Source organism: Lissotriton helveticus, chromosome 5_1 (genome assembly GCF_964261635.1).
Source record: "Lissotriton helveticus chromosome 5_1, aLisHel1.1, whole genome shotgun sequence".
NCBI lineage: Eukaryota > Metazoa > Chordata > Amphibia > Caudata > Salamandridae > Lissotriton > Lissotriton helveticus.
In genome coordinates, this window is record NC_136065.1 from 1,236,559,530 (window position 1) to 1,236,587,462 (window position 27,933).

The window sequence follows — 27,933 nt, forward strand, 5'->3', positions numbered from 1 at the left end:
TGGCTCCACTTTGTGTGCTGTTGCCCCAGTCTTGCTGGTGATCACCACCATCTGCTACGTCATTTTATTCTCGTCTAATTTGTTATAACAATATTTACATATACGCTGATCACAACCCAAATCAAAAGTATTCTCTACAACAAATGAGTTACAAATTCCATCCACACCTTATCATTTTCCTTTTCACATTTTAAATACAAATCAACCGTCTTAGTCTGATTTTTATAATGAGTACGTTGACAACAAATACAAGAATAATTTGGTGTTTCACCTGAAATCACCTTGAACTTTGTAATTTCTTGCTCAAATTTTTCTGTACTACAATGTTTTACATTCTCTTCTACATTTCCTTCTACTAACGTATCAATTACTGCACTGTCTTCTTCTGCACCAAAGTAACTAACCTGAATTTCATCACAAACATTCTTTACATCTGATACAGATAATGGAAAAGAGCACTGTTCAACTTTTTTAACATTAGAGCGGGACTTTTTGCATAATACAACGTTCCGACTAATTTCCTCATTTCAGTATGATGTACTGCCAACATCCTCAAATGGTGAAAAACACTTCTACATACTTTTTTAGAAAGACAAGCCAAAGAATGACCTAGCAAACCAGTATTTTCTCTCACTCTGCAAGGGTCTAATCCTTGCAAAATCTTAATCTTTTGTTTAACTCTTTTCTTAGTATAGTTACGTAAGAAATTGCTTAAAAAATCAATAGATTCCTGCTGTACACTACAAATACTACTGCAATTCCAAGTGTACACTGGACCTTTAGGCCTTCTCCCTAATAATTCATCAGCTAACACCTCTTCTACATTTCTAAAAACAATTTTCTCTTTCTCAATAGGACAACCATTTTTAACCTCATAAGCACGACCTGTAGTGTCAACTGCATGCAACAAATCATTACTCTGAAGATAACACTCCTCATTAAAAAAAGGCTCAGAATTTGAACTATGTTTCCATTCACCTGAAAAAACTTCTGAAAAATTACTTCTATTAATTACTCTTTTCCACTTACTTTTGCCCTTCTTTACATGGATTGGCTTATCTAGTGATCAAATTCTACTGATTACTAAAGTAAACAGCTTTTTTTTTTAATTCAAAAGCTTTCTCAACTACATTTTCAATACATTTCCTTTTCTTATAAAATGCTGTTTTCTTCTTACAATACTTTATTAACTTAGTCATATTCATCAAAATTCTATTATAGAACATCTTCTTCCTTATTTCCTCATATTGACTTTCCTTCTTTTACTATATACGTTTTTTTCACAAGTTTTTCCATGATTCTTGTCTTTTCTCTTAGTAGCAGAAACAGTGATAGTATTTTTTACTTTGCGCACACTACTATTCGTGGTTGACAATCTTCACAAAAAAGTTGTTCTTCAGGTAAATGTTGTAGATCACTTCTCTTTAAATAAACTGCTTTCTTTCGTTGTTTCTTCTTTCCTATTTTTGAAGGCATGATGATTTTTTTTCAGTGATGATCAAAAGAATCTATTAGAAAAAATATATTTCACATTAGAAAAATAAATATATGAAAAACACTATTATATTACTTATAAGGAGAGAGGAGGGATTATGACAACAAACATAGGAGTATGAAAATAGAAGGAGTTTCAACAAGAAAAAGAGAACTATGAGACAATAGGAAACATAAATAGAAAAGAGAATATTTTTATTTATTTATTCAAACTTATAATGCGCACGGGTACCCGCAGTGGGTTTCCCGGCGCCAAAGGATAGACTAAAGAAGAATGAACTACCAAGCATCTATCAATGAGGCTACTGAAATAAACTGCACAAATTACTGCTGAAAAAGCCAAGTTTTTAATCCCTTTCAGAAAAGAAGAAGATTTGTCTCCAGCTTCAGGGTCACAGGCAGGGCATTCCAAGATTTACAGCCTGATTCATGTACAATCCGTTTTGCGTGTCCCTAATAGCGAATCATAGCGATTCGCTATTGAGGACACGCAAAACGGCATTCATGTAGGAATTGCTACTTAAATAGCGATTCCTACATGTTCTTTATTTGCGAGTAGCAATTTGCTACTCGCAAATACTCCCCATTCATTCCTATGGGCCAAGAGGCCCATAGGAATGAATGGGGATTTGCGAGTAGCAATTTGCTACTCGCAACTAAGATAGCGATTTTAAGGGTGCCAGGGGTGTCCAAAGGACGCCCTGTAGCACCCCTAAAATGCACTTTTGGACAGGTGTTGCGCACACACATGTCCAAAGGACATGTGTGTGTGCTACATGCAACTTAGAAAAATGCTTTTAAAAGCATTTTTCTGAGTTTTTGCTATTTACCGACAGGTCTGACCTGTCGGTAAATAGCGGCCCCAAAAGTCCAAAATCGCTATTTTGTTTTGTGTCATGAATAGCATTTGAGGAATCTCTATTAGAGATTCCTTAAATGCCATTCCACGCAAATATGCGAATTCTTACATAGCGATTTTTGCATTTGGTATCATGAATACCAAATGCAAAAATCGCACTCGCAAAGGGCCAGATTCTCAGAATCTGGCCCTTTGCGAGTGCAATTTACCTACATGAATCAGGCTGTAAGTGCCTAGATGAGAAAAGGAGCGGCCGCCCATCTTCGCTAACCTAAATCTAGGGACGATATAATCGCCTTTTCCTGAGGATCTCAGAATGCGACTGGGCTTATACGCATGAATGAGATTCTGTAGGTACCTCGGGGCAGAGCCCTGTTTTATCTTAAAGATATAACATAAGGCCTTGAATTTAATTCTGCTCGCTATTCTCAGCCAATGCAGATCACAAAGGGCTTGAGAGGCAGATGTTCTCCGAGGAACATTGCATAACAGCCGTGCGGCCGCATTGTGGACGACCTGAAGGTTACTCACAGTTGTTAAATCGGCACCAAGATAAAGGACATTCCCGTAGTCTAAGCGAGATATTACCAAAGCCTGGACCACAGTCCTCTGTGTAGAGGCCGGAAGCATCCATAAGATTTTTTGAAGCCATCTGAAGGTGGCAAAACAAATAGAAGCCACCCTGACTGCCTGCTGCCGCATTGTGAGTTTTTGGTCAATGAGGAATCCGAGATTGCGAACCTGAGCAACTGGTTGAGGGGTAGGACCCATGCTCTCGGGCCAATGTTGAGGGCCCCATAGATCTTTGTCCCTTGCCCAGGATCACAACCTTGGTCTTATCCCCATTTAACTTGAGGAAATTCTCCTGCATCCACTATGTCACTGGAGTCAGACCCTGTTTAAGAGCCGAGATGTTATTACCTTCCCTGTTAGAGAGGGAGAAGATGATTTGTGTGTCATCGGCGTAAGAGAATAAAGTCAAACCGGCTTCCTCCACAATAGTGGCCAGGGGTCTAACATAGATGTTGAATAGTAATGGACTAAGAATAGACCCCTGGGGAACGCCGTATGCCGATGCACATATTTTCGAGGATGCTTTGACTGAAAAAAATCTTGAAGGTACGATCACATAAAAAAGAGGCTATCCAAGCCATAGCTGAACCCCCAACTCCCAGAGATTTGAGAGATGTGAGAAGAATGGAATGGGACACGGTAACGAACACCACACTTAAATCCAAAAGGATAAGTGCAGATGTATCCCCGCGATCGATACCGTGCCGTAAATTCTCAGTAACTCCCAAAAGTGTGGTCTCTGTGGAATGGTGCGCTCTGAAACCGGATTGCGATGGATGCAAAAAACCCGAACTCTCTACCAAGAGAGTCAACTGTGAATTAATGTGCCTTTCCAAGATTTTAGAAAAAATAGGCAGCAACGAAATAGGCCTAAAGTTGGATACATTGGAGACATCCGCTCCAGCCTTTTTTTGCAGAGGGATAACCATTGCATGCTTCCACTTCTGTGGAACACAGGATTCTATCAATGAAGAATTGAGGAGCTTCATCACCACACGACGAGGGTTCAAGTCCAATTGTTTAAAGATTTTAGCCGGCAAAGGGTCATGGGGAGAGCCAGATTTGATGCTCGCGAGGCAGTGTGCAAAAGAAACATCATCAAAAAGCGGCCACTCAGTTAATTTGGTTGTCAGGGGAGACTGACTGTTTTGAACAGGCACAGGCATAGATGGTCATTCTTTGCTTAAAGGTAGAAGACTCAGAGAGTCGTAAATACCTTCCATCTTGGTGACAAAAAAGTCAGCAATAGAGTTACATTGTGCCTCATTCAGAACAGGAGGGGCGGGAGTAGAGTCTGCACCTGTCAGTTTTCTTACTACAGAAAAAAGTGTGCGGGGACAATTCTGGGCGTGTATTACAGTATTGGCAATGTAAGTAGCTCTAGCTATTTTACATTGTTTATGATAATCTCTAAGAGCCACCCTGTATGTCACCTTCCGAGAGGGAGAATAGGAATGCCTCCATTGTCTCTCAAGTACCTTACATTGGGATTTTATCGTTTTTAAATTCTCTGAAAACCATGCAGCCGGGTGACGGTGGGGCAGAGAATGCATGGACGCCAGAGGAACAAATTTATCAACTGCATTAGTCAACCATTTGGAGACTGCCGCCTGCAACACAAAAAGAGATGAATTAACATTCGGTGACGTATCTGACAGATGCAAGTTAAAGTCAGTGATGTTGATCTTGCCCCAACAAGGTAACCTTTTTCCTGTAACAGCATCATCAGATGCTGTGATCTTAGTGCATGAGAGAGAGAATTTAACTGCCATATGATCCGACCATTCCAAAGGACGAGCGGCCGGTTCACAGTCAAATGAAAGGTTAGAGAGAACAGGATCCAACAAATGTCCTGCGGAATGCGTAGGTCCTGAATTGCACAATAGAATATTAAGAACTTCTAAATCAGCTAAAAAGGTTTTACTAGTCATGCATTGGAGGTCTTCCAAATGTAAATTCAGATCCCCCACGATGGTGAAGTTGGCAGCCTTCAGGATCAATGGAGCAATAGTTTCAGAGAAAGATGTTGCCCACACATTTGAGTTACCGGGAGGACGATATATCAATAGACCAGATAAAGTCATCTGAGCTCTAATTGCTAGTTTGAATTGGGCAGCCTCACAACCCTGATGGGGAAAGGCTTCAAACTTACAACTATAACTGGATTTAAAAACTATAGCAATACCACCTCCATTACCGGTATCTCTATCTCTCTTGACCATGACATAGCCAGGAGGAATTGCAAAAGCAATGTCAGGTCCAGAGCTGGCGTGGAGCCAAGTTTCCGTCAGGAACATGGCATCAGGTTTCTCATCGACTATACAGTCATAAATGGGATTTTTGTGCTTTGGAAGAGACCTACAATTTATACTCCAAAACTGAAGTTTGGAAATAGTAGAAGAGGGTCTAGCCACATTCAATTTGCCATATTTATGTTTATGCAGACGTTTGCGCTGTTTACACCTGCTCATCCTGCCCAACGAATATCCACAATTGTTACAGTTAAAGCCATGAATGGGAAATATGCAGGTTAAGCAGTATGTACATGGCACATGTCTGAAAAAATTTAATTCCCCCGCAGTGTATGTAATAGTCGTACCTTGATGAGCTTTTTGAGTAGAGTTAGTGGCCCCAGGGCCCAGCGTGGCGCGGACGGGCACAGATGGGCAGGACTTAGGCTCGACTTTGGCGCGACAGCGGCGTGCCCGCTGCACGCGTCCGCTGCGCGGAGAAGTGGCCATCTCCCTTTGTAGTCCCGTGTACAGCGCAAGAGCGCTGGGACTTGTAGTTCTTTAGGAGATAAGGCTGCCGTGTAACACAAGAGACAAGAGATGTCTACGGCCACAGTACCCAAATCATCTGCGGCAAACGGAAAGGACAGTGCGGGCAATAAGAGTGTGAGTCACACACAGTTAGTGAATTTAAAAAACAGCATAACACGGCGCAAATGTAAATATAAGTAAAATATTATTTATAAAAACAGCTAGCAAACTAACACCCGGCTTTCCGCCTCAGGTGAGCAATATCATTAATAAGGTGAAGTACAGTTTTCAGGAGCAGCACACGTAGTCTGAGTGCCCCGGGTAAGCAGATAGTGCAGTTTAAGGGGATAAATAGAGTTTGAATAGACTGGAAAGTGTGAAGAGATAAGGAGGAGCATGAGCAGAAAGGTGGCAGTATGAGGAAAGAAGGGAGAGTATAAGAAAAAAGAGATAGAGTATAAGGAGACAGGGGGCAGTATAAAAAGAGTACCAGAAGAGAACATGGATAATATGAGGAAAACTGCTGCATAAGAAGAAAACAAGTGTACAAAAAGAGAAGATACACTATGAGGAGAAAGGAAGGAGTATAAACATAGGGTACATTATGAAGAGTAAAAAGAGTGTGATGAAAGAGGGAATACTATCACTAAACAAATAAATATAAAGAGAGAGGTCAATATGAAAAGATGGGAAGTATGAGGAAAGTCCTACAGAGTATACACAGAGAGTCAAGGAGAAGTATGAAAATAGAATAGGCAATGTGTACAGAAACTTGAAGTATAAAGAAAGACAAGACAAAATGAAAACAGAAAAAGAATATGAAGAGAGACAGGAGAAGACAAACACAAGCAAAAGGACTATAGGACAAAAGGGAATATAAGAAACAGAAAATAGTATGATGAAAACAGGGAAAAGTAAAAGAAAAGAGAGGATAATATGAAAACAGGGCAGACTATAAGGACAGGGGAGAGAATGTTGAGAAGAATATGACAATAACAAAAGAGAAGAATATTAGGACTCAGTTGGAACTATCAAAAAAGAGAGAAGTGTGAGCAGAGAAATGAGAATATGAGAAGAGAAAGAAAAATTAGAAAAAAGAATGGGAAGTATATGCAAAGAAGAGCAATAATAATAAGAAAAGGAGAACATAAGGAGAAAAGAGTATGTATGAGCAAAGAAGGAGATATGATGAGAGAGACAGCATTAAGAGATCAGAAGACAGACTATAAAACGAAGGGGGACTATTAAGAAACAGAGGAGACAATGAAGACAGAGAGGGACTAAAAAGACAGAAGAGAATATGAAAACAAGCACCACTATGAGAAAAAATAAGGAAAGACGAGAAATATCAAAAGAGAAGGGACAGTATAAACAGAGAGAGATAGACTGTGAGAACAGACTACAGAGATTATGGAAAATGGTGTAAGTATAATTCTTTAATGTACACAGATGCTCAGTGTGATTCTAGACAAAGTATTTAAAAACATACATTTTACCAAAACACATTTACCACACTAAAACATTTAAGTGACATAACACATTCTATGTATATGACCACTATATTTCAGTAGACAATCCTGACTCATTTTGCAAATACATTGCCAATTTGCTGCATTATTTTTTTGGCCAACATTACATCCGAAAATGGGACACAATACAACAAGAAACAGGCCCAAGGGACTTGTAAATCTACCCAACAGTGTATGCAGCAGTCTATGTATACTAACTGGGGTATTCTTAGCAGGGATTTATGATAAGAGAGGTAGGATTAAAAGGTCAGAGAAGGGAGTATAAAAAGAAGGAGGACTATTAGGAGACAGATGAGACATGAGGACAGAGAGACACTCAGACTACAGAAAGGACTATGAGAACAAGCAGCACTATAAGGAAAGATAAGTAAAAATAAAGAAAGAGAGAAAACATCAGAAGTCAGTATAAGCAAAGAGAGGTAGACTGTGAGGAGAGACTGCGGACATTATGGAAAATGGTGCAAGTATAATTCCTTAATTTACACCGATGCTCAGTATGATTCTAGACAAATTATTTAAAACCATGCGTTTTACCAAAACACATTTACCACACTATAACATTTTAGTGACTGAACACATTCTATATATATGACCACTATATTTCAGTCGACAATCCTGACTCATTTTAGAAATACATTTCCAATTTGCTGCATTATTTTTTGGCCAACATTACATCCAAAAATGAGACACAATACAACAAGAAACAGGCCCAAGGGACATGTAAATCTACCCAACAGTGTATGCAGCAGTCTATGAATACTGACTTGGGAATTCTTAGCAGGGACGTATGATAAGAGAGGTAGGATTAAAAAGTCAGAGAAGGGAGTATAAAAAGAAGGGGAACTATTAGGAGACAGACAAGACAATGGGGACAGAGACACTAAGAATACAGAAGGGACTAGGAGAACAAGCAGCACTATAAGGAAAGACAAGTCAAAATAAAGATAGAGGGTAAATATCACAAGAGAGGAGACAGTATAAGCAAAGAGAGGTACACTGTGAGGAGAGACTGCGGACATTATGGAAAATGTGGCAAGTATAATTCCTTAATTTACACAGATGCTTAGTGTGATTCTAGGCAAATTATTTAAAACCATACATTTTACCAAAACACATTTACCACATTATAACATTTTAGCGTCTGAACACATTACATGTATATCACCACTACATTTCAGTGGATAAGCCTGACTCATTTTGAAAATACATTGCCAATTTGCTGCATTATTTGTTGGCCAATATTACATTCGAAATTGAGACACAATACAACAAGAAACAGTCCCAAGGGGCTTGTAAATCTGCCCAACAGTGTATGCAGCAGTCTATGTATACTGACTAGGGGATTCTTAACAGGGACGTATGATAAGAGAGGTAGGATTAAAAGGTCAGAGAAGGCAGTATAAAAAGAAGGGGAACTATTAGGACACAGATGAGACAATGATGACAGAGAGACAATAAGAGTACAGAAGGGACTAGGAGAACAAGCGTCACTATAATGAAGACAAGAGAAAATAAAGAAAGAGGGAAAATATCACAAGAGAGGAGAGAGTATAAGCAGAGAGAGGTAGACTATGTAGAGAAAATGCACAGATTATGGAAAAAGGTTCAACTATAATTCCTTAATCTACACAGATGCTCAGTGTGATTCTAGACAAATTATTTAAAACCATACATTTTAACTAAACACATTTACCACACTAAAACGTTTAAATGACTGAACACATTACATGAATATGACCACTACATTTCAGTGGAAAATCCTGACTCATTTTGCAAATACATTTCCAATTTCCTCCATTTTTTTTTGCCAACATTACATACGAAAATGAGAAACAATACAACTAGAAACAGGACCAAGGGGCTTGTAAATCTGCCCAACAGTGTATGCAGCAGTCTATGTATAATGACTGGGGAATTCTTAACAGGGATGTATGATAAGAGAGTTAGGATTAAAAGGTCAGAGAAGGGAGTATAAAAAGAAGGAGGACTATTAGGAGACAGATGAGACATGAGGACAGAGAGACACTCAGACTACATAAAGGACTATGAGAACAAGCAGCACTATAAGGAAAGACAAGTGAAAATAAAGAAAGAGGGAACATATCAGAAGAGAGGAGTCAGTATAAGCAAAGAGAGGTAGACTGTGATGAGAGACTGCGGACATTATGGAAAATGGTGCAAGTATAATTCCTTAATTTACACAGATGCTCAGTGTGATTCTAGACAAATTATTTAAAACCATGCGTTTTACCAAAACACATTTACTACACTATAACATTTTAGTGACTGAACACATTCTATATATATGACCACTATATTTCAGTAGACAATCCTGACTAATTTTGCAAATACATTGCCAATTTGCTGCATTATTTTTTGGCCAACATTGCATCCAAAAATGAGACACAATACAACAGGAAACAGGCCCAAGGGGCTTGTAAATCTACCCAACAGTGTGTGCAGCAGTCTATGTATACTGACTGGGAAATTCTTAACAGGGGGTTTGATAAAAGAGGTAGGATTAAAAGGTCAGAGAAGGGAGTATAAAAAGAAGGAGGACTATTAGGAGGCAGAAGAGACAATGAGGACAGAGAGACACTCATAGTACCAAAGGGACTAGGAGGACAAGCAGCACTATAACGAAAGGCAAATCAAAATATAGAAAGAGGGAAATTAACACAAGAGAGGAGACATTATAAACAAAGAGAGTTAGAGTGTGAGGAGAGACTGCATAGATTATGGAAAGAGGTGCAACTTTAATTCCTTAATTTACACAGATGCTCAGTGTGATTCTAGACAAATTATTTTAAACCATACATTTTACCAAAACACATTTACCACATTAAACCGTTTAACTGACTGCACACATTATACATTTTTAGTACTGCACTTTATTGCACACAGGAGACTCACTAAACACATTAACTTACCAAATGATTTCATCTCAATAGTTATCTAAATGCAGTCAAACTCAAAATACAATTCTACAAACTTTTCAAGGTTAAACACATTACTTTTACTAAAAATAAAATGCACCACATACATTCCCTTACAAATTATCAGCTCACCTCTCAAACTGATTGGTATCTTAAGAACAATGCCACTCGCACAGCAGATATCCTTATACAGAATCTCTCTGCTTCAGTGCTTGCAGCAGAACCAAGATATGACACAGTTTCCCTCTCAAATTAAACATATATACACATTACTAACAAATCAAATTCCTTCACACAATATTTCAAAACCAAACACACATTTCTATTGGTTCAACATTTCAAACCTTTCCAACGAACATAATTTTCCACCCTATCCCCAAAAGATAATGCAAAAGTCAACTGTCAACAGAGGTCAAAAGTTCAGCACTCTATAAAACACTTCTCCTCAACAAGTTTAGACTATGAATAAAAATGTTACTTATAAGTACCAATAAAGAGAAAAGGTCTAATTAGAACCAACCAACATATAAACACATAAACTTGATAGATATCTCTAAAATATATTTTTTAAAATGATTTTTTTCATGATAGGGTACGTTTACGGGATGACTTACAGACCTCGCAAGGTACGTCGTACGTACGAGCATGGTACGCGTACGGTAAATCTACAGAAAAAAATAGCCTTTATGACTAATTATTATAATCCCCGGGGACCCCATCCCCGGGGCTAAAATATAACGTTGGGGACCACGGGAGAAGCCACAATGCCCCCACGGTCCCCGCCGGCTCACCGCGTCCTTCGGAAGCCGGCATTGCTTTTCGTCAGAGAGACCAGCTAACATGCTGCTCTCTCTCACAAAAAGCAATCTGATTTCCTATTTGAAAGAGAGAGCAGGTTTCCTGCTCTCTCTCTCAAATAGGAAAGCAGTTTGCTATGGTAGGGTGGGAGACACGAGGCTCCCGCTCTACCATAGCAAACAGCAGTGTCCCGAAGGTAGGCACCCTGGGACAGTGCAGGAGCCGGCCTTGGGGGGAGGTGGTCCCCAGGGTCATCAAAGGCTCCAGGAGCCCCTCCCAACATTGAAAAATCCCGGGGGTGGTGGTCCCCGGGGCTGGTGGGTCCGTGCATATAAAATTAGAGCCCCGGGGAGGTGGCAGTCCCCGGGGCAAGTGGGGGGGCTTGAGCCCCCCACACAGCTTTTTTGAAAACAAATTTTTAAAACGAAGCCCCGCTAACATATACTTTAAGCCCCGGGGGATGGGGTCCTTGGGGATTATAAAAATTAGTTATAGAGGCTATTTTTTTTATGGTAGATTTACCGTACGCGTACCATACTCCTACGTACGTCGTACAGTGGAAAGTCAGTAAGTCGCCCTGTAAGCGTACAAAACCAAGAAAAAAACATTGGGGATCATTATAATACCCCCTAAACAACCCAAAGGAGTCAGGAAGTCCTATAGAAAACAGCAAACATTTCCTGTCAATCTACACGTTCAATCCACACACATATACAAATAAATAACAAATCACATGTATTCCCACATTAAATCAAAAAGAAACACACTTTTCTATTGCTTGAACTTTTGAACCCTTTCCAACTGACAAAACTTTCAACCTATCTCCCAACCATATTCTGCAAGTTGCCATGGAAACGCTTCAGGGAACACCTAACTGACAACACAGGTGAAAAGTTCATCATACATTGTTGCAAATCAAAACAGCAAGTCTGCTTAACTTCTCAATATAACAGCTTATCTTAAGTAATGTTCTTTTCTATCACTTTTTCTTAACCAATAAATAACAGGCTTTTAAAAACAGAAAATTGCACCCTACTTTTGTAGCTAATAACAATTCAAACAACCAATCACTTCTTTACTTTTTTCAAAACTCCACTTATCCACCATTTTAGAAAAAAAAATCTTCAAACTGCCCTTTCATTTTACAGAGACCATCTAACTGCATCAAGACCTCTCTTTAAGATCCGTACAGTGTGGATTGTGGGACACAGCTATATTTTCTGGAGTGAAAGGTACGCACAACAGAAAGAAATTCACAAAGACCTAGGTTTACCAAATGTAGACATTAAATGGATTGGACAGAGAGGGTTAAAGTGGCACCAATCGATGCCATTGGTGAAATCCGTTATGCATCTCTAACACCCTGACCTCATAATTGTGCACTGTGGTGGCAAAGACCTAGGCACTTTGACTGGGGTAGGTCTGGAAATGTTTATGAAGGACACCTTTACAGAACTGATGTCACATTTCCCCCAAACTACCTTTGTCTATTCTAATATATGCCAAAGGCAAAAATGGAACTGGTCCAATTAATTTTGTCCACTGATTGAGAAAGCTAGGAAACATGTGAATAAATCATTTTCTGAGTTTCTCCGAGACTATAGAATGGGGTCCATTTACAACACCAATTTACGTTTCAATATGCAAGGCATCTATAGGACAGATGGTGTACATTTTACAGATGAAGGGACCAGAGTCTTCCTCATAAACTTCAAACTCAGCATCGGTACTTACTTGACTAGGGAGTAAAATCTCCCAATAAACACAAGGGCTCTTTTTAGAGCCACCCAACATGTAAACACATGCACTTCATAAATATCTGAAAAACATTTGTATATTTCTTGCTTAGGTACGCTTACAGAACGACTTACAGACTTCGCACGGTACGTCGTACGTACGAGCATGGTACGCGTACGGTAAATCTACCGTAAAAAAAAAATAGCCTCTATGACTATTATTATAATCCCCAGGGACCCCCCCCCCGGGCTAAAATATAACGTTGGGGAAGGTGGGGGGAGCCCCAATGCCCCCACGATCCCAGCTGGCTCCCCGCGTCCTTCGAGAGCTGGCATTGCTTTTCGTCAGAGAGACCAGCTAACATACTGCTCTCTCTGACGAAAAGCAATCTGCTTTCCTATTTGAAAGAGAGGACAGGTTTCCTGCTCTCTCTTTCGAATAGGAAAGCAGTTGCTATGGTAGGGCGGGAGCCGCGAGGCTCCCGCCCTACCATAGCAAACAGCAGTGTCCCAGGGGTAGGCACCCTGGGACACTGCAGGAGCCGGCCCTGGGGGGTGGCGGTCCTTGAAGCCATAAAAGGCTCCAGGAGGGGGGCCACACGGCCCCCCTCCCAACATTGAAAAGCCCTGGGGGTTGGTGGTCCCCGGGGCTGGGGGTCTGTCACGGACCCCCCTACATACAAAATTAGAGCCCCGGGGAGGTAGCGGTCCCCAGGGCGAGTGGGGGACTTGAGCCCCCCATACAGCATTTTTTTTTGTTTTGTTTTTAAACGAAGCCCCGGGGGGTAGCGTTCCCCGGGGCTGCAGGGGGCCATGTGCCCCCGCTAACATAATTACCTTGCCCCGGGGGGTGGCAGTCCCCAGGGCAGTGTGGGGGGTTTTGGACCCCCCCACACTTTTTCCATAATGCCCCCGGGATTTGGTCTCCCCGGGGGCTAATTAAAAAAAGTAATCCAGATTTATTTTTTCAAGCCGTACGCGTACCTACGCCTACCCCGCGATATTTAAAATATATATATATATATATATATATATATATATATATATTAGGCCTCGGGGGTCCTTCTCGGACCCCCTAAGCATGCCTAGCTGGTCAGGCTGTTTCTACCCTGCCACCTTTGCGTGTTTTCCACCTTTGTTTCACTGCTTTCTTCTGCCTCGGTTCTACCGACACACAAGATTGCTGCCAACACTTCCTGGTTTGGAGTGTTGACAGACAGTTGACAGCCAATAAGCATGAAGCTCGTGCTTTGAAAGGTACTCTGCACCGTACGCTTACCGTACGCGTACGGTATATCATCTATAGATATATCTATGATTTTCTCTGGAACTACTGAATGGATTTACACCATTTAACAAAAAAGCATAATCTGCAAGCAGAACTCTACCTTTTTGCCAAATTTAGTGTTATTCCGGTCAGCCGTTCGGGCTGTAGCCCTGGCTAAAGGTCCCTATGGAAAATTGTATGGGGAAAACCCTTTTTGGGACTCACCTTTTTTCTCAGCCCCCGCTTCATGAATCACCCCCAAACTTTCAGGGAAGGAGCGGAGCGGAGCAGGCCATTTTCTGAGAGAAATTTGAGAAGATTCGTCCACTGGTGCTAAAGTTATTCCAAATAGAATGTTGCGGATTTCCTATGGAAATAGGTCCTAACTATAACTACCTACTGGCGACCGCCAGTAGGTTATATATATATGTATATATATATATATATATATATATATATATATATTTTTTTTTTACGTACAGAGCCTGTATACGAGCATAAGGCATAGAGATGGATTGAATACGTTAAAACTCTTTCTGGGCGCAAGAGATATAAGCTTTTACCATCACACTATGATGCTTCTACACATGACTGAGTGGTGCTTAGAGAATAACACTTTCATATTTGACAAGCTACTGTATAAACAGACCTAGGGCACAGCCATGGGTACTTGCTTCGCCCCCAGCTATGCGATTTTGCATCTGAGCTGGTGGGAGGAGCAAGTACTCATGAAGACATACCAGACTGCAATGTCAACCTACCTACATAGACAACATCTTTATTCTATTGTGAAGTTCAGAACAGAGTGCCCTAGAGTTTGTAAACAGCATTAACAATAACACACTCAACCTCAAATTCACTTGCACCACCAGCAAAGAGACAATAGTGTTTCTGGACTTAGAACTGTACCATGACAAGAATAGAGTCCAGACACGTACTTTCAGAAAGAAGACAGCAGGGAACGCCATCCTTCACGCCCAGAGTTTTCATCCCACCAGTCTGATTCAGAGCATTCCAAGTGACTAAGAATGAAGAGAAACTGCAGCACCAATAGAGATCTGCAAGATTGTACTGCAAGCCTATTTGAGAGACTAGGTAAGAACTGCTCCATAAGATCACAGCAAATAAGATAACGAAAGGGGAAGAAACCAACACCACGCCAAGGTGAATCACAGGGTATAACAAATACCATTCAAACCTCCACAAAATAATCCCACCATAGGCCCCTCGTGCGCCAGGTTGCCACACTAACCTTCAGAAGAGCAAAATCAATGAGACAAGAGTTAGAAACTAATGCACCAACACAAGACAGAGGCAATAGTTGGCTCAAAGCCCAGGCAGGTTTCTTTAGATGCGCAAAGTAAAAAGCCTGTAAACATGGGACCAACATGAAAACAGTAATGAACCCCCTCAGAAAAACCCTGCTTAAAATAAGGGAACACTACACGTGCAAAACAGATTTCGCCGTGTACGTGCTGCGGTGCACCTGCAACAAGCTGTATGTGGGCAGCACCATCCATCCGTGCATGTGAGCATACTACAATAACTCAGGGCTATTGCAAATGACGACCCCACCTACCCTGTAGCCCGCCATATCAACACACAACACAATGGCAGAACGGAGGACCTAACATATTTTGTTATGGATAGTGTAAAAAGGAACATCAGAGGGGGAAACAGACACCTAGCACTGAGACAACTCGAATTCAAGTAAACAATCCCTTTAGACTGCAAAATCCCCTATGGCATGAATGCTGATGGGGCCATGAGTGTACATCTCTAGACACTTTGACGAAACAGCACCAAGCCATTCACACATGCCTCCTCGCAAACAAAAAAACCCAATCCCAGTAACATCCGATTCACCATCTTATTGTATATACATTCTTTTAATTTTTGCACACGGTGAGACACACACAACACCTTCCTTTTTCCGTCCCTTACTGTGCGTCCAATTATGTTAGACCCATTTATGTCTTCACTTTCACTTTCACACGACTTAGCATACTGAGCCATTCTCTAGAGAAAAGGGTTGGATATTATGAAGGCAACGAGACTCAGCATAAACACTTGCACCTAGGCCCACTTGGGCTGCATTCTCTAGAGAAAAGTGTTGGATATTAATAAGGCAGCAAGACTTAGCATAAAACACCCGCACCTAGGCCCACTTGGGCTACAAATGCTCAACAGCTAATCTAAACCCTACCATCCCACAACATTTTCAAAGAGGCACAGATATAACATGCATCCACGTTATGATCTAGATGCACACAACAGTAAGAATGCAGGGAGTGGGTGGCTGTAAGGGACAGATAAAGCAATCTGTAAAAACGCCGAACAGACAAACATGGCAATGGCTTACCAAGTGTCAGAATCGCAATAGGAGGCACATGCACTGTATACTGCTATCATTGCTAGAAGCGGGTGTTTCGCTATGTCTATTAATATGATATGATGTGCTCAGCTACGGCATTTATGGTATTGAAACAATGAGATTCCCTAACACGTACTCACGAAGTAGTAAGACAGAATTATGTCAAAACGCACAATAACATTATTTGTTTTAACACTAGATTGTAAATTATGAAACATGACTTGCAACTTGGTCACCCGTTGTCATGACAACTCACCTTCCTTCTGCGTGTGTCATGAGTGCAACATGTAACATGATTTAATGGCAACTCACTTCAGTGAATCCAGATGTAGTGAACAAGGGGGACCGGTCCCTCGAAACGCGTCTGGTTGTTTGGAATAAATACTTTCTTTGATCCATATCATACGGTGTCGGTGCCTGATTTATAACAGAGAAACCAGGATTGGTGAAATATATATATATATATATATATATATATATATATAAAAGCCAAGTCCTCAGCACTGCAAACATTCAGCCACAGCAACAGAAGACACGGACCCCAGGCTGCAGTCAGGTAGATTTTATTTTCCTCTCAGGCGACGCGTTTCGAGCAACTCGTGCTCTTGATCACACACCAGACACCTGGTCAGCGTTTTTTTTAAATACATTTTCTCTTTGCAGTGCTCCACCTCCAAAGTGAGTCACATGGTGCATGAACATAAATGAAATACTTCACGACACCCACCTTCCTTACCATAAACAAGTAGGAGAAAAGGAAAAAAGGAAATACATAACTGCATGAATGCAATAAGCCAAAAATGTTCTCATAGGACCCTTATTGTCCAATCCATCATATAAGGGTTGAAATATCAACTCCTACAGACCCAATTACCCCAACAACGCCACGATATAAACCTACTCTTTATTCAAATACAAAAATATATATATCTATATATATGTAACAAAAAATATATATATATCTACATATGATTCCTATATATACACATTTACATAACATATACATTATCTACAAATATATACAATCGAAAAGTTGTTGACTATTTGTCTTTATCTATTGGATATAAGAGAACAAACACTATTGATCATAAATTGGCTTTTTTCGCATTTCCCTTATAGTCCATACTCAAACCATAAGTGATAATACATATATTGGTGATTACGACACTTAAAAAAACAACAAAGTACAAAAAAAATCTTTGTGTTTGGTAAATGATGAAAAAAAAAAATGTGACTTTTTACTTTTTTTTGTAAATATATACATAATCGTTTGGAGAGAGTTTAACCGTGTTATCAGATGATAGTCAGTTCATTATCATGATCGATATATAGTTCAATCATTACTTCCCCATGTGTACAACTTCTTGCCTTAATTTTTCTTATATTCGATATAGTGATCTTAAATTCATACCGGCCCTTAAAGAATCAAAGAAAATAAAACAAAAAATCCTCATTAGGATTTGTTTCATATTTTTTCTATATGATATACGTCATTATATACATGCTGCACATAATTCATAAAAGATGATGCAAATCTTCAGTTGTGTTGAGCCCATTCGGATATTTGCTATCCAGCTCCACTATGTACTCTGTCTCCCTTCTTCTCAGAAGTCCCTCTCTGTCACCTCCACGATTGAGAGGGGCCACTACATCTATCACAAAATAAGTCAACTGTGACAAATCATTATTATGTGTAGATTTGAAGTGGCGTGCCACGGGGTATGTATTATCGTTATTTACTATTGCACGCAAGTGTTGCAAAATCCTGACATGCACCTGTAGCTTAGTGCTGCCCACATATCGCAGACCACAAGTGCATGTCAGGACATATATAGCAAACTCGCTGTGACAATTAAAATTGCCCCGAATGGCCTTCCTAGTAGGACAGAAAGGTGTGCTATAGTGAGTGGTGTTAACTCCAAATGTACACGCCCTGCATGTGGAGCATTTAAAAAAGCCTTTATATTTGAGCCAGGTGCTGCCACCACCTAACTCTGGGCTACTTTTCACTAGGCTGTTATGCATACTGTGTGATTTTTTGTAGGTTATCGTAGGAGTACTTTGTAGTATCTCACCATAAAAACCATCAGTCATCAAAATTGGCCAATGTCTTCTGACAATAGACCTGATTTGTTTTTCATGCTTGCTGTAAGTAAGAATTAAGCGAGGAGTATTGTTTTCTAAAGTGGGTTTTCGTGCATCAGATCTTAATAAAGATTCTCTCGATTTGTCTCGACTTCTCTTTAAAGCACTGTTTAAAACCTTATCACTGTACCCTCTGACTTTGAGTCTATTGATGGTATTCCTAGCTTCTTGTTCAAATATTTCTGGGGTACTACTGATTCGCTTAACCCGCACTAACTCTCCATATGGGACATTATTAATCACATGCTTTGGGTGATTACTACTGGCGTGCAATATGCTGTTTCCAGCAGTCGGCTTACGGAAAAGAGAGGTAGATACAGTATTATTTTCAATTATCAGATGAACATCTAAAAAATCTGCTTGTACCTTACTGATGTTGGAGGTAAAGAAAAGATTTTCTTGGTTGTCATTAAGTGCATCAATAAAAACCTTTGCACTTGTCTCATCCCCCTCCCATATACAAAAAACATCATCTATAAACCGTTTCCAGTATTGCACATGTTGAAATCCTGGTGTGGTAGTGAGACCGCGCTCCTCCCACCAGCCCACGTGAAGACACGCGTAGCTGGGGGAGAAGCACGATCCCATCGCCACACCCCGCACCTGTCTCCATATATTCTTCGCAAACATGAAATAATTGTTATGCAAACACCAGTGTATTAATTCACACAACATCTTATTATGCGCATAGTATTCGCATGACCGTAGACCAAGATAATGCTTGATTGCCTCTAAACCTTTTACGTGATCTATAGACGTATACAGTGACTCTATATCAAGAGTTATTAGACACCAATTTTCTTGCCATTCAATGGAGGATAATTTCATTAAAAAGTCCCCTGTGTCTTTGATATAGCTCGGTAAGTTTTTCACAATGTCTTGTAAGAAAAAGTCAATATAACTGGAAATGTTTTCTCCTACACTATTAATAGCCGCAATAATCGGACGGCCAGGTGTTGGAACTCTCTGTTTATGAATTTTTGGAATCAGATATAGTATAGGTATCACTGGGTGCTCTACATTCAAAAAGTCGTACTCAGTTTGTGAGATCAAATTATTTCTTTTGAACGACATCAGCATTTTTTTCACCTCATCCTTAGCCCTTTTGTATGCCATTCCATTTGATCTATCATAACAAGAGGTGTCATTCAATTGTCTCATGGCCTCAGTAATGTATTCCTCCTTGTTCCACAACACAATATTGCCACCTTTGTCTGACTTATTGATCACCACTTCATGATTCTGACTTAGTTTTTTCATTAACATGTTATATTGGTTAATCTTGGCATTGTGTCTATAAGTTTGAGTCTGCACTGTGCGGTTTAATTTTTTAAGATCCTCAATGACACAGTCATGGTAGATATCTACCGCATCTTTTGGCATTACAGGCAAAAACGTGCTTACCGGTTTAAATGGACTATCACCAGCTCCTTTTTGGCAGATGTCTACGTTATAAAGTTCACGTTGTGTGGATGGAACTTCCCCGGTGGTTGGTTCCCCCAAACCGCTAGAGTCCTCCAAATTACACAGGTTGAGAAGCAGTCTCGCATCTCGTGCTGCTGGTACTGTGATATTGCTAGTAGTTTTTGTCACTCGTTTGGTGGTTTTGTCTTTTTCTTTTTCCTTTTCCTTGCTAGCCGGTTTCGATGCAAAGAATTTCCTCAGCTTCAATTTACGAATGAACTTGAAAACATCCGCTCTGGTGTTCGTATAATTAAAAGAACTCTCAGGGCAAAAGTTCAATCCTAACGCTAAAAGCTGTTCTTCTGCCGTTGATAGAGTGACACTGGTAAGATTTGTAATTTTACAATCCTTTAATATTTCTTCTTGTTGTACCATTGCTTCTTTTTCTTTTGTGGCTGCTGCTGAGGCTTTTCGCTTTTTTCGCCTTGCATTCCGCTTTGCGTTACATCTCTTGCGTTTTGATTCTTTTTCGTCCTGGGTCGTAATGTTTGCAGCCGGTCCTCCACTAAAAAATCAATCTCTTCCGCAAGATTGAGGACTCTACCAGAATTGCCGCCTTCTGCCCCATTAGTTTCAGCAAGCGAAATGCTCGAAGTACTTGACATACTCGCCAAAGAAATAGAATCTGCATCAGAATGCTCACTATGTACCTCCACTTGATTGGAACTTCCTGCCCCATCATTCCTGGCCGTTTGTTTGGACAGCTTAGACTGTCTTGCTTTGTCGAATTTGCGGGAAAATGTATATATTTGACCAGTTGTATAATCATTTAGATCCCTCGCAAATTTGTGGATTTTCCTCACTTTGATGCGCTCCTCATGTTTGCGGAGCCGCTCACTTATTTCTTTGCGTGTCGTCGTTATCAGCTCTTTAATCTCAGAGTCAATGATGGCATTCAATTGATCATTTAGGCTTTTTATCTCCTCCAGTAATTTGTCCCGATCTATCACGGCGTACTCAATTAGCAATTTCACGAAATTCATTGAGGCGTCTAGATTCAATTCGCCCCATTTCTTCAGCATTGCCGGGTTAGGATCTTCAATACTCGGCGCCAGCATGATGCGCAAGCCGCGTGGTATTCTTCCTGCCTCCACATATTTAGTGAGCGACTTGTGTTCCCACCACTTAGTGATTTCAGATTTAGTCTTTTTTTCTAGGGTCTTCAATAATTGTTTTGCATTAAGTTGTGCACTGTTGGGCTGACTAACCGCTGCGGTGGCATTCGAAGCGTTCTTCCGCACATTATTAAACAGCGCCTCAGCCGCGTCTTCACGCTCGCTCTCCAGACTTGCTGACATGGTGTAAACGCGAGGATGATATAATATAATACACCGCTGGCAAACGCCAATATCGGTCTTCTGACTGCTTGTGTCTTGAACTCGCTACCTGGTAATCCCGGAATAACACCACTCTTCTGACTGGACGACACCCGCCGGTAGCTCACCTATCCGGTCAGCCGTTGGTGCGTCTTCCTCCAGTACTCGTCGTGGTTACTTCTTTCGGTCCAGGGGGTCTCGCCAAATTCCCTCCTCGGAATGCAAACAACGAAAGCTGTGAAAAGCGAGACCTCTTCTAAACGAGCGGGTACCGTAAACGGGGACAGCTCGCCACCGTAACATATAAAAGCCAAGTCCTCAGCACTGCAAACATTCAGCCACAGCAACAGAAGACACGGACCCCAGGCTGCAGTCAGGTAGATTTTATTTTCCTCTCAGGCGACGCGTTTCGAGCAACTCGTGCTCTTGATCACACACCAGACACCTGGTCAGCGTTTTTTTTAAATACATTTTCTCTTTGCAGTGCTCCACCTCCAAAGTGAGTCACATGGTGCATGAACATAAATGAAATACTTCACGACACCCTCCTTCCTTACCATAAACAAGTAGGAGAAAAGGAAAAAAGGAAATACATAACTGCATGAATGCAATAAGCCAAAAATGTTCTCATAGGACCCTTATTGTCCAATCCATCATATAAGGGTTGAAATATCAACTCCTACAGACCCAATTACCCCAACAACCCCACAATATAAACCTACTCTTTATTCAAATACAAAAATATATATATCTATATATATGTAACAAAAAATATATATATATCTACATATGATTCCTATATATACACATTTACATAACATATACATTATCTACAAATATATACAATCGAAAAGTTGTTGACTATTTGTCTTTATCTATTGGATATAAGAGAACAAACACTATTGATCATAAATTGGCTTTTTTCGCATTTCCCTTATAGTCCATACTCAAACCATAAGTGATAATACATATATTGGTGATTACGACACTTAAAAAAACAACAAAGTACAAAAAAAATCTTTGTGTTTGGTAAATGATGAAAAAAAAAAATGTGACTTTTTACTTTTTTTTGTAAATATATACATAATCGTTTGGAGAGAGTTTAACCGTGTTATCAGATGATAGTCAGTTCATTATCATGATCGATATATAGTTCAATCATTACTACCCCATGTGTACAACTTCTTGCCTTAATTTTTCTTATATTCGATATAGTGATCTTAAATTCATACCGGCCCTTAAAGAATCAAAGAAAATAAAACAAAAAATCCTCATTAGGATTTGTTTCATATTTTTTCTATATGATATACGTCATTATATACATGCTGCACATAATTCATAAAAGATGATGCAAATCTTCAGTTGTGTTGAGCCCATTCGGATATTTGCTATCCAGCTCCACTATGTACTCTGTCTCCCTTCTTCTCAGAAGTCCCTCTCTGTCACCTCCACGATTGAGAGGGGCCACTACATCTATCACAAAATAAGTCAACTGTGACAAATCATTATTATGTGTAGATTTGAAGTGGCGTGCCACGGGGTATGTATTATCGTTATTTACTATTGCACGCAAGTGTTGCAAAATCCTGACATGCACCTGTAGCTTAGTGCTGCCCACATATCGCAGACCACAGGTGCATGTCAGGACATATATAGCAAACTCGCTGTGACAATTAAAATTGCCCCGAATGGCCTTCCTAGTAGGACAGAAAGGTGTGCTATAGTGAGTGGTGTTAACTCCAAATTTACACGCCCTGCATGTGGAGCATTTAAAAAAGCCTTTATATTTGAGCCAGGTGCTGCCACCACCTAACTCTGGGCTACTTTTCACTAGGCTGTTATGCATACTGTGTGATTTTTTGTAGGTTATCGTAGGAGTACTTTGTAGTATCTCACCATAAAAACCATCAGTCATCAAAATTGGCCAATGTCTTCTGACAATAGACCTGATTTGTTTTTCATGCTTGCTGTAAGTAAGAATTAAGCGAGGAGTATTGTTTTCTAAAGTGGGTTTTCGTGCATCAGATCTTAATAAAGATTCTCTCGATTTGTCTCGACTTCTCTTTAAAGCACTGTTTAAAACCTTATCACTGTACCCTCTGACTTTGAGTCTATTGATGGTATTCCTAGCTTCTTGTTCAAATATTTCTGGGGTACTACTGATTCGCTTAACCCGCACTAACTCTCCATATGGGACATTATTAATCACATGCTTTGGGTGATTACTACTGGCGTGCAATATGCTGTTTCCAGCAGTCGGCTTACGGAAAAGAGAGGTAGATACAGTATTATTTTCAATTATCAGATGAACATCTAAAAAATCTGCTTGTACCTTACTGATGTTGGAGGTAAAGAAAAGATTTTCTTGGTTGTCATTAAGTGCATCAATAAAAACCTTTGCACTTGTCTCATCCCCCTCCCATATACAAAAAACATCATCTATAAACCGTTTCCAGTATTGCACATGTTGAAATCCTGGTGTGGTAGTGAGACCGCGCTCCTCCCACCAGCCCACGTGAAGACACGCGTAGCTGGGGGAGAAGCACGATCCCATCGCCACACCCCGCACCTGTCTCCATATATTCTTCGCAAACATGAAATAATTGTTATGCAAACACCAGTGTATTAATTCACACAACATCTTATTATGCGCATAGTATTCGCATGACTGTAGACCAAGATAATGCTTGATTGCCTCTAAACCTTTTACGTGATCTATAGACGTATACAGTGACTCTATATCAAGAGTTATTAGACACCAATTTTCTTGCCATTCAATATATATATCACAAGAAATCTTCAGACCTCCACTTTGCGCGGCGAAAGAAGAGACATATATATATATATACGTAGATGTGGGGCTGCCCAGAATATCCATGCCGAAGTCCCCACCCCGAAAAAAAATGTTACTGTCTTTCTGCCTCCCCGGAGGCAGCTGGGGCAATAGCCCCTTATCTGCCCCTGGGGGGGACAGAAAGCCCACTAGGCCCCAGGAATGTTTTTTGCCAAAGGTCGGGGTGGGGGCTGCCCAGAATGCAATATTGCTAATGTATTAGGTCGTGCACAGCCTCTTTCTTCTATGAGTCTCTATTTTTTTCCGTGCTCCTAGGTATCACTCCCCGCCAGGAGTGTGTTCAATGTTATTGGTAGGTTGCAGTCCTATGGCCTGTTTTGTCAAAATGATTCTTCACTCCTTGTTTGTTCCATATGTTATGTTTTATTTCATTTGGTTTGAATTTCGTGTTAGGTTCACACAGTATTTCATTATGATTTATATGTATTATAAGTATATGCTTTATCCAATGCATTTCAGCGGTTAAACCGCCTTCATCAGGGAAACCATCTGTAAATATCAAACAATAATACCTCTAAATATACAATGTTATTCACAAACAACTTTTTTACACCTCTAATTAAATTTATTGTCAAACCACTAAAAAAACACTAAAAAAACGGGTCCCCGCTTTCTATACTGTCATTCCGATATCGGGTGTAAAAAATGTGCTATCCAAGAAAAATCTAAATTAATGGCCATTAGTACCCCTTTATTTTATAGTGTGATTAGATAACTAAAGTCCGCACAGTCTACTATGGGTCTTTGTTTTTCTACTTTGGTCTGCTCTCCCTCAATTAGAGGTTCGTGCAGGCTGTTGTTTGGCGAGCTGTAAATATAATCACTTGCCCCTCTTTACTTAATGGCCTTTTTCCCTTCGATATGCTACAGTATACTCGCTCCTGTGTTCTTAAGGACCTTAGTCTTGCATCATTTGCCCACTCTCACTGTTAACGCGCTCACCTCCATGCTATGTTTCGCGGCTTCTCTGTTCCGTATTGTTTGGCGTGTTACGCGCTAAGTGTTCTTCCGGGTTTATCACGTTGCGTATTTACATGCGCATGCGTGTAAATCGCGGTCCTGAATATCTTAGTGAGAGTGTTTTTTTAGAATGCGCTCTAGGTTAACTTTATTGGTTATCTCAAATAACGCTATGCAGATCGATTTAAGTGGTCCACTGGAACGGAGCACGCCCTGATTAAAACCATGCAGTATGAGGAAATTACACTCTTAACGGAAAGCAGAGCGGACACCTTCGCATATACGGCGGAAGCCAGTGAAAGAATGTATTCATTGATACAAGCAGGATCTAGAGCATACCTTTACCAAGAGCAAAGAACAACAGATTAAGCACCTATTATACCTGACTCACAAAGAAATAAACCAACGGCTACACACCAGCACCATGGTAAAATATCATAAGGCACAGAGAATTCCGAGAGGCCTCCGTATATCCCTGAGACCCTCACTATGTAAGAATTCTAAACCATTTGTTAAGAAGTGGTTCGCAATCCTCAACAAGTGCAGCTTAGACTTGATCCTTTTAATTATAGAGGAGCTATCCAAAATACTAGAGGAATTAAAAACAGACATCGACAACACCACAGAAGAACGGAGCAAAATGGTCACATCAGAAGAATTGTCCAAAATAATAGAGGACATCAACAGCCAGTTGACTAAACATACACAGGAGTTCAATGAACGAAAACTCAGAAAATATAAGCTTGACACGCTGGATTATAAATTACAAGAAGTCTACACTTGGGCAGAAGTGTACGCCAGAAAGAGACAAACTAAAGTGTATACTTCTCAGACAGACACATCTTCCACCGATAGCGAAAGAACAGCACCGGACAAAACAAATACCCAGAAAAACACAGGTTGTCAAGATACAGCAGGCACATCAACCGCGGAACCTTTTTTAGAGAGAGGTACCGGAGACAACGGAGACCCCGGAGGTGACATGGCAAAAGAAAAGGAAAAAGGGCAACCCCAAACCAGGAACATCACGGGGAAGAAGGACAAGACGAAGAAAACCTGAGGGAGCATAGAAACCTTGTATTAAACATTTCCGACTGTAAATTAAATCCAGCACAAATAAACACACTTCAAAAGGGAATGTCGTATGTACCTACGGCTCACACCAACTTACTAGAATTAGAAGTCAGCTTGTTTAAGCTAACAAGGAAGATGAGACTACGACATTTTTTCGATAATGTCATCACGGAAACCATAACCCAAGAACCGGATGAACTGAGAGGTTTGAAAACCCATAGCACATATATGGCACCCATCAGCCACAAAACGATCGACCTTTTCGAGCAACTGTGTAAAAAAGACATCAGTCAATTGAATACAAGAAAGAAAAGCAAGAGGATGAATATGACCAAGAAAGAATTTGGGACAATAAAATCCATAGCAAACAACAAGGACATTATCGGCCAGAAGGCGGATAAAGGGGGAGCATTGATAATCCTCAACAAAACATATTATCAAGAAGTCGTCAAGGAACATCTGGATGAGGCACAAACCTACATGGAGATAGATTTTAATCCCATGGAAGGGATAAGGAAAACACTGCAAACCATTCTTCAAAAAGCCTGTGAGAGAGGAGTGATAAATGAACGAACCAAGAAATACTTAACACAGGACAATCCTATCAGCCCAGTTTTGTACATGGTACCTAAGGTACACAAGAATCTAACAAGACCACCATGTCGTCCTATTGTGTCCACGAAGAGAAGCTCGCACGAACTCATAGGGAAGTTTCTAGACAAATAGCTATAACCACTAGTATTGAAAACCAAGTCTTACATAAGGGACACCACTGACTTTCTGGTGAAACTGAAGGCAATGAAGAGTAAAGATCATCTCACAATGGCTACCATCGACGTAAAAGCCCTATATACCTCCATACCGCATCAACAAGGTCCTGAGGCCGTAGAAAAAGCATTGCTACGAAGTGATTACACACATGAACTACAAGTGTTTTAATGGAGCTTATGGAGTTCACAATAATGCATAGTTACATCGTGTATGAAAACAGATGGTTTTTTCAGAGAAGCGGTACCTCAATGGGAAACTGTGCTGCCCCAGCATATGCCTACCTCTACATGGCATCATTTGAAGACGATCTGGACCCCAGTTTGATATTCCATCGGCCGTAAACAACGTTTATTAGGCGCATCAGTCGATTTAACTCGAGCACTAGGTAGAAACATCACCACGCGCAAACACTGTTTATTTCAGATACTCTTTTCATTACATTAGAAAATATATATATATATATCTTTTCTACATCTCTAAAGTAGACTTTTTCAAACAACATCTCTTCAAGATGGCGATCGGGGAACTCAGTGTCACCTTTGAGATTGAGGGATAGTCCGTTTTTGATGTTAGTAATGTCAGTGAAGTATAAACATAACTTCCAGCTATGGTGGCTACCGGTTGAACTTTCGAGTGTTGTCAAGACAAAAAAGGGAATATAATCAGGTACGATAGACATTTACGTTTACAACCTAACCGGTAGCGTAATATCACGCATCTTACACGCGTCTTTTATATTTTTTTCAGACTCGTGAATATTGTAAATTTCAGGTATGATCTTGTATCTTATTACCAGTAACGTAACAGCACACCTTTAAGAGACAAAAGGCAATTAAGGGGCCGATTATGATGGCGGTTTTCCCGCATCCTCTGGGCCAGCGGAAGCCACCGCCGGCCTGGAGGATGTGGGAAAACCGCTATGGAGCCTCAAAAGACCCACCGCCGTATTAGGATGGCAGTGGGTCCTGAAATCCGTCTGCTGCTTTTCCGCCGCGGTCGCCTTCCGACCGTGGCGGAAAAG